This window comes from Monodon monoceros, unplaced genomic scaffold, assembly GCF_005190385.1.
Source record: "Monodon monoceros isolate NGI ecotype Baffin Bay Population unplaced genomic scaffold, NGI_Narwhal_1 Super_Scaffold_2, whole genome shotgun sequence".
Taxonomy (NCBI): domain Eukaryota; kingdom Metazoa; phylum Chordata; class Mammalia; order Artiodactyla; family Monodontidae; genus Monodon; species Monodon monoceros.
In genome coordinates, this window is record NW_021703776.1 from 3,139,452 (window position 1) to 3,147,726 (window position 8,275).

Below are 8,275 nucleotides of genomic sequence, written 5' to 3' on the forward strand. Positions count from 1 at the left end.
CCTGAGGCAGAGATCATGTCTGTTTTATTTATTTCTGTAAATCCAGCCCTTACCACAGCAAGTGCACAATGTATGTTTGCTGGAAGAATCCCTGAGTGAATAGATTCTTTCTATGCTATACTCTGCTTACAGGTTTATTGCATAAAAACCACTTCTGATAGTGTCACTTCCCCTCTGAAAATAATCAAAGTGATTCCTCATTACCCATAGAATTTAGCCCTAATGCCTTATTAGGACCTGCAGTACTATCCTCACTCTGATCTCTATTATTTTGCCCAATTCTCCTGCAACAAGGCTCTGTGAACCTCATCTCTCACTGACCCATCTTGGAGGTAATGGATGGATATCTTTAAGGTTTTGGGAGGGATGTTGTAATTACAGTAGTTAACACCTCTTTGGATATTTATAATTTATTGCATAAGGTGTTGAGGATATGGGAAATTTGCCCAGTAAGTCAACATAGGTAGTAATAGGAGGAAACAGAATATAAACCCAAGCAGTGTGATTCCAGTCCCCAGCCTAAGATACTACATCAAAAGCTCTTGTTCTTGACAATTTTCATAAAGCTCAAAATTCACAGCCTGGTCACCAAACTTATATGTTCTTAATGTTTATTCAAGCCACTAAAATACGGACTTTGATCATCATCGTTTTATTGCTGGAGATACTCTTCATTGTCGGTACTCCTGAGCATGAATCCCCATGTGTGCATTCAAAGCTGCCCATGATCTGGCTGCTTTTGAGCTTGTCCATCTCCACTTCCTCTGTTTCCCCTCAAATGCTCTCCTGCTTGAGGCAAACCAAGCGAATGTGCTGTAGCTGCTCCAGCCCTCTGCCTTCCCTATCACATCCTCCACGCGGTACAACTTGACCAGCTCCCCAGGGCCCACCTTCAGTGCTATATCCCCTAGAAAACTTCCTCAGCACTCCCTTCCCCAACTCCCCTTAAAGTAGTCTGTGAAATGTTATCCATTTAGTTAATTTTTTCACATTCTCTGTTTTATTTATTCAAATACATCAATAAATATTTCATATTAGGATGAAAGCTATGTGAAGTCAAGGACGATATAGTCAGAGACCCTAAGAACTCCAACCTGCAGGACAGAAGGCACATCAAATTGAAGGGGTTAGGACCCTCCCTGGGTCCCTGCAGGTCCTGCTATTGCTTTGCTCTCTGTTCACAGGAAAGCTTCCCACCTGAGTGTCTATACTTCCTCAATACATATTGCTTCTTCTACCTATTAAAATTTCTTCCATTTATCCCAAACTATTTTTGTCCAAAACACAGTGGATTTTACATTCTTAAGCCAAAGACCACTTCTCTTTGCAAATTGTATTTAACCTGTTACCAGCATTTGAAGCAACTGCCTACACTTTCCATCCTGAAGTGCAGTCTGGTTTCAGCTTGGGTAATGCCACGTTCTCTTTGGGCTTTCTTCCTGCCAATTTAGGTGTTCCTTTTTTTGGTGTCCTTTGCTTGTTGCTTCTCCTGGAGTCCCAGGGATCAGTTCAAAATCATATTCTCTGCTATATCCACACTCTTTTCTAAGTTGATTTCATCCAATCCAGTGACACTAAACAATGAAGATGAGAACTATATTATTCTAAACACACAAGACCACATTCCATCAGTAAAATCTAGGAAACTTTTCTAAGACCTGAGCCATGGTCTCTGCTTCCTCCTGAGAAGTGTAACCTGAATGACTCATAAAGCCACGCTCTCTATAATTCAGGAGATAAAGTTCCTGTTTGATGGCAGACCTAGATAGATCTAACTGGAGAAATAAATGGCGTGTGATACTTGTCTCTGTTAGCTATACCAACAGAGCATGACATATTTGTCCTCCTGGGCTTCCCCAGGGTCCCTTGTCCACAGAATAGTCTGTGAGTTCCTCCTGACAACAGCCCAACTCCCTGAAGCTCCACGCTTGGAGCTAAAAAAATCTGCTTCAGACAAATGACTGGGCTTTCTAGATCATGCAAATTAAATAAAATGCTCTTCGCATTCGTAGCATTTTCACAACTTCTAAAAGTTGTGTGATTGCCTGTGCAGAGCTGATTGTACTTATCCTCTTCAGGAATATAACTGTCAGTTCACCCAGCATTTGGGCTTATTAAGCAGATTATCATTTTGCAATTTTAAAGCTAACTATTAGCATGTGTTTAGGAGAGATTGTTACGTTTTACAATATTAAGCAAGAGAAATGAATTCATAATTGCAAATTAAACTATTATTTAAGGAATTTGTTATTTTAATAAAGCTCTATTGCTACATAAAGATGAGGATTTTTTGAGGAATTAAGTAAAACAAAGAATATTTTACAGATTTTTAATTGCCAGTTTAATCAATTATTATTTTAATTAATTTATTTATTTTTGGTTGCACTGCGTGGCATAGGGGATCTTAGTTCCCCAACCAGAGATCTAACCCACACCCCCTGCAGTGGAAGCGTGGAGTCTTAACTGCTGGACCGCCAGAGAAGTCCTTAATCAATTATTTTAAACATATTCCATCTCAGAATTCCCCAAAGACTTCATGTTTATCCTATTCCCATGGATTAGAGAGAAAGCCTTTAAGGCAAAGTCAGGGAACAGTATTCCAAGGTCCAGAAAAGAAAGTAAAAGAATGCCAGATGCCCTTCATTTCAACAGGAAATATTCATCTGGCATTTGTGGGTATAGAGTATGCAAATCCAGGTGCCACCTGTCACCTGTGAGTAGAGCTGTTGTGGCCGGGGCGGAGGGTGATGTAGGCACTTTGCTCAATCAGTAACCCACGGTAGTCCCTCTTGCAATGAATACTCGAGTGTTGTGGTGTAAACCGAGAGCTTGCTAGTTATTGTTTCTGTAGAAGGATTTTAGCTGTGATGAGGAAGCAGTCTGGAAAAGATGTGGGATTTGTAATTAGATGAGTTGTTTGGATCTTAGCTCCATGTTAACATTTTAATCTTTCCCCCAATTTTAAATTTCTCTGAACCAGAATTTTCTCTAGTATGAAATAGGGATGTAGCACCATGAGTGGGTCCCTGGTGCCGTATGAGGTGGAGGAATAGAGCCTGAGAGGAAAGAACAGCTTGCCCTGTACCACAGTAGTTAGAGAAAGCCTGCCTAATCAAGAATGAGCAGAGTGAAGTGGAGAGAGGGTTGGACAAGGTCGTGAAAGCACTGAAGGACACCCGCTCATTTACACTGCCTTGAGCATGTTTTAATCTCTGAAAAAGCAGGTAGATTACTGTTTCTCAAACCCTTTCATTCAAATACCTAAAGCCATAGAGGAATGAATGGATGACAGAAGACGTCCTACTAAATTAACCAATGCAAGTTCAGACTTCTTTGAAATGTTCTGATTAACTAATGTCAATTTGGCATTCTAATTCATAGTATATACATTATTTAAAATATAAAATTATTTGCAAACAAAATGACTTGACTTCCTGCCCTGCAAACTTTGGGGAAAATTGATATTTCACAGAGATTTTTCTTATTACTTTTCAGATGCCCCCGCCCTCCTGCCCCACCGGCACACAACCATGTGTCCATGGGGTTTATATTTGTAAGTTTAAGAAACACTATTTGAGATGATTTTTAAGTTCCTTCTCAGCTCTAAATTCTGCTCACATCATGAATGGAGAAAACGTTAAAATGAAACCTACTGGAAGATTAATGCATTTGTGGAAAGGTGTAATTGAAAGGATCACTTAAGCAGGAAAAAAAGGTGAATAGGGAATAATTAACATCAACAGATTACATCCTTCCTATGGTCCATCTGAGGAATATTCCTGCAAGTCTGATTACAATTAATACGTCCTGATGAAGTAACACATGACTGCATTTTTGTTTTGTTTTGTTTTGTTGCCAATAAACCCCAGGAAGATAGGTAATCTTTTTCTTTTAAAGCATTTTATAAATTTATTTTAAAAAATAACAATTGAAATGACATCAATGATCAATCACCTGTGCTCCCCCTACAGCTGAGGGGAAAAAATCTTATGTACAGTTGAGTCCCAAAGGAAAATTAAGACATTATTATCAGGCACCAATTAGCCAGAATAGTGCTGTTGGTCCAGTGGTATAGACACTGACATGTTCAATGTACCAGTGCAATTAAAATATATACATTTACAATTATCCTGAAAAAAAAAAACACTCAAGAAGTGAAATAACTATGCATTAAAACAGTTATTCACTCATCCATTCACCCATTTCGCATCTATGAAGCCATCACTACAGTCACAAGGACAAATGAATGAAAGAGCTTCTAGTAACAAAAAAATCCAAACCTCACCCCCACTTTGTGGGTTATTATGTGTTAAAATGACCACAATAAAAGGGCCATGAGCTACCTGAAATGGCAATGACAAAATGACAACTGAAGCATTTCATTTCAAATAAAACCAAACTCAAACTCATGAAAAAAAAAAAAATCCGCAACAATATGAGGTTGGTATTACTATGTACAAACTTACAGACACAAACAAATAGTATCTTAGAACGGTTGTTGGCCTAAGTACTAGAAATTAGGTCTGAGGAATTTCTTTCTGAACTCTGCATCTTGAAGATTCCTAAACAAACCAAAAGATAGAAACTCTTCATTGCTTTCAGTAATCTATCATCTGAAGAACTTGGGGCTTACTGAATAAAGTTAACACCTGAAACTCACATAAAGAGCCAGAAGTTTCTAGTGAGTCTACAGGTCAACCCCTCCTAACATCTGCAAGCCAGGACAGATGACTAGATTCAAGGTACCAGGGAGATACTTCACTTCCTGCTTTCTTTGCATAGCTCTGTACCTCTATTTTGTACCATTACAATGATTTCCCTTCGCGATGTTTTCTTTAGAGGGTTTGAGTGAAATCAAAGAAAGAGCTAATCTCTACTCTTGGTATTTAAATCAAACCCAAATGTTCTTCAAAAGAATTACATTTTCCTTCTTTGTTTCCAAGAAAACAGCAACTCTTCTGAAATATCATCTTAGTTCTCCCAGGGTTCCACATCTAGAAAAGAAACAGATGACTGAGGCACAACCCACTCTGGGAGTTGTGGCCCTGTTCCTGACCCTGCAGGAATCTCTATTTCCAGTCCGCAGTTTATCCCTAGAACATGGATGCAATGTGAAAACCTTTCCGCACAAGGTCTATGGAGAAAAGGGGAAACAAATGGAAACTAGCACCAAAGAATCAGCTGCCTTGGGAAGAATGAGAATGTTCACTCTCCAGGGCCAGCACAAAGCACAGGAGTGAAGCCAACATCCACCTCAAGCTCTAGGAGGCAACATGGAATGTGTCCAGGATAGCTTGATTGAACGGTGCTTTCCAGAAATTGTCAAGGACCAAATCTCAACTACAAACGTCCCAGCACTTCAGCACAGAAGTTCTATAATTTTGTTCTCTACTTAAGAGAGGCAGTGTCAAGGTCCAGTACACTCTAAATTGTCTTAAAAGTAACCACAGCAAGAACTACAGTCCATATGACCTGTCAACAGACAAGCAGACCACAATTTGTCAAAGCTAAGAGACTCAGCAATTTATATTTTTAGTGCTTGAATCCTTTATCAGTCTATCCCCAGAGTTAGCTTTTCCTTGGCTGGAGTCCAAAAATACCAACCTATCATCTGGGTAGAAGAGATTCTTATTATTACCACAGATTAGATGAATGTATCTCAGAGAGTTTATTGTTTCCATATCATGAGATGGAGCTTCCTTGCCTAGAAACCATCTCTGAATACAAAGTGTCCATTAGTCAGCCTGAGATCCCCCATCAGAGGGATGGGTGCTGTTTGGAACCCATGGAAAGGAGTGGGCTGCAGCTTCCCTGACTGCAGTTTAGGTTGAGAAAGTCGTTCTCTTCTGCTGAGATGGCTGGCTGGCATCACCAGTCAACATTAAGTGCTAGGTGTGGTACTGCTGGGCTGGTATGGGTCCCCTGCATCATCCCAATCCATGAAATGTCAATATCACCATCAGTCTGAAATAAGTCCTGACTGAAAGGGTGAGACAAAGGCTTGCAACTTCAATTTGCCAGACATCCTTGCAATTATAATATTGAGCTACTTATTAAAAACTAAGTGTCCTGTAGAAAAGGGCAGGATGTAATTGTCAGTGTCCCATTGGAAGAGTTGATCAGTTTCCTTGGAACAGTGGGAAGTAGTGTGAGGAATATGACCTTGATCAGCTCCATCACATGGCCTGGGGTTAGGACACTCGGATTATCTGTGTCATAGCCCCTTCATCTGCTTGATTTGGATCTTGAATATGGGGACTCTCTTTTTCCTTTAGAGACAAAAATCATCCACCTTCACCACGCTTCCGTGCCATGGTGTGACGGTGCCGAGACTCATGCAGGTATTTCCTTCTTTCCCTTGGAATTTTCCCTTCTGCCTCTAATTTAGCCCGGGCTTGCCACCTCTTAAGTATATGGTGGTACTGTTTGGCATTCACATAGAGAGGCTCTTCTTCAAGCATCTCTGCCCCAGGGAGAGGGATGCTCTGGATAGCAGGCACAGAGCCAGCACCAGGTACCATCATGACCATCACTCCTGAATTGACCACATTGCCTGCCACTGGTAGTGTCACAGTGACAGTGCCTTGCCCACCGCTGGTTGTGTTGGTATTGGCTCCAGCCTGAACAATCTGTGTTCCTGCCAAACTGGCTACAGGGATGGTGATCGTGCCTTGCTGGAGCATGGTGCCATGTGCATTAACTGGCTGACGGATGATGGTCTGTCCTTTGGCAGTGTGTGCCATTTGCTGCCCCTGGACAGCAATCTGCTGTTGCGTCTGTGTCTGGCCAGCGGTGACAGCTGTCTGGGGCTGCTGGATGATGATCTGCTGGGTCTGGCCCTGCTGGCCCTGCACCTGCATAGACTGCTCACCCTGGATCTGGATCCGTCCTGGTGGGACCAACTGTATCTGCTGCAAACCCTGTGTCCCAGATACAGGTACTTGCATGATGGTTTGACCTTGTCCACCAGGAACAGCCTGGACTATGATGGGTTGGCCAGCTGATGTGATTAACTGGCCTCCACTGACCTGTACCATTAATGGCTGTCCCTGGACCTGCTGCTGAATCTGTCCAGCCTGTACAACAATCTGCTCTGTTGAGCTGTTGCTGTTTGCTGTATACTGGTCCCTCCAAGTTAGAGTCTTGACCACAGTGAGTTTCACTCTGGAGATCCTAGAAGATTTCAAGATGCACTCCTTGGAAACATGGGGGAGGTACAGCTGTATATAAGCAAAACGTAGATAAATCTTTCCCCAGACTTCTCTCCAGGGCTTCATGAATTCTGAATGCAGGGGCCTTCATGTCAGGCAAACCCAACACCCCCCCGTCTGGGGCCTGAGAAGCTGTGCCTAAGGGTCGGGGGAATGGGGACGCGTCGCATTCCCAACTGGCTCTGGCACCCTTCGAGGGTCTGGACCCCAAGATGCCTGCTCCCCAGGGTGCCTTCCCCGCATGGGGTGGCCCCCTGCAGGCCTTGGCTAGGAGTGCCCCCAGGGTGCTCGCAGGCTCCAACCGGGGCTGTCAGCTGCACGGCTCGGCTAGGCTCAGCTCAACTCCAAGATAGATAATCTTGAAAGAAATGTAAAAATTACCTTACAGCAAATTCCAACATAAAGAGAAAAAAAAATGACATAGCAGGTAAATATTTTGAAATTAATTCTGTCTTATTTATGAATAAGTCAAAACTAGTAATTGGATGAGACTGATACATTTGTCAAGGGCCTTTCTGTGTTCTATACCAATTTTCTATTTCCTTAACAATGAATTAGGGAATGGACCAGGCTCTGTGCTATCTGCAAAAGAAAGAAATGAAAGTGGTGCAGTCCTTGGATATTTTTCTGTTTTGGAAAATAAACCAGGAGACGCTAGGTAAGAGGGCCAGGCTGTGGTGGAGAATGCATAACATGTGACAGAAGCCCTCATTTAGTCTAGATTATTTCACTTAGGGGAGGGGTTGGTTGTTCAGCAAAGAAAGACTATGAGTTGAAATTTGAAAAACAATTTTAGAAGGTAAACACATAGTGAACTATTGTTATGGATAAAAAGCTTTCCAATAACAGGGAAAAGAATGTGCAAATATAAGAAATGTTTTTCAAAAATAATAGAAAGCGTGTTGTTCTTGGTAAAGTTTAACTGAATATGATTGGTATAAAGTGCTTGTAAAAAAAAAACAATGAAGGGGCTTCCCTGGTGGCAAAATGGTTAAGAATCCTCCTGTGCAGGGGACACGAGTTCGAGCCCTGGTCAGGGAAGATCCCACACGTCGTGGAGCAAC

At 41.9% G+C, this 8,275-nt stretch overlaps 1 pseudogene; it reads right to left on the reverse strand.

Annotated features, from left to right (window-relative positions):
- Positions 1-6,284: 6,284 nt before the first annotated feature.
- LOC114902038 lies at positions 6,285-7,037 on the reverse strand (annotated as a pseudogene).
- Positions 7,038-8,275: the final 1,238 nt, after the last annotated feature.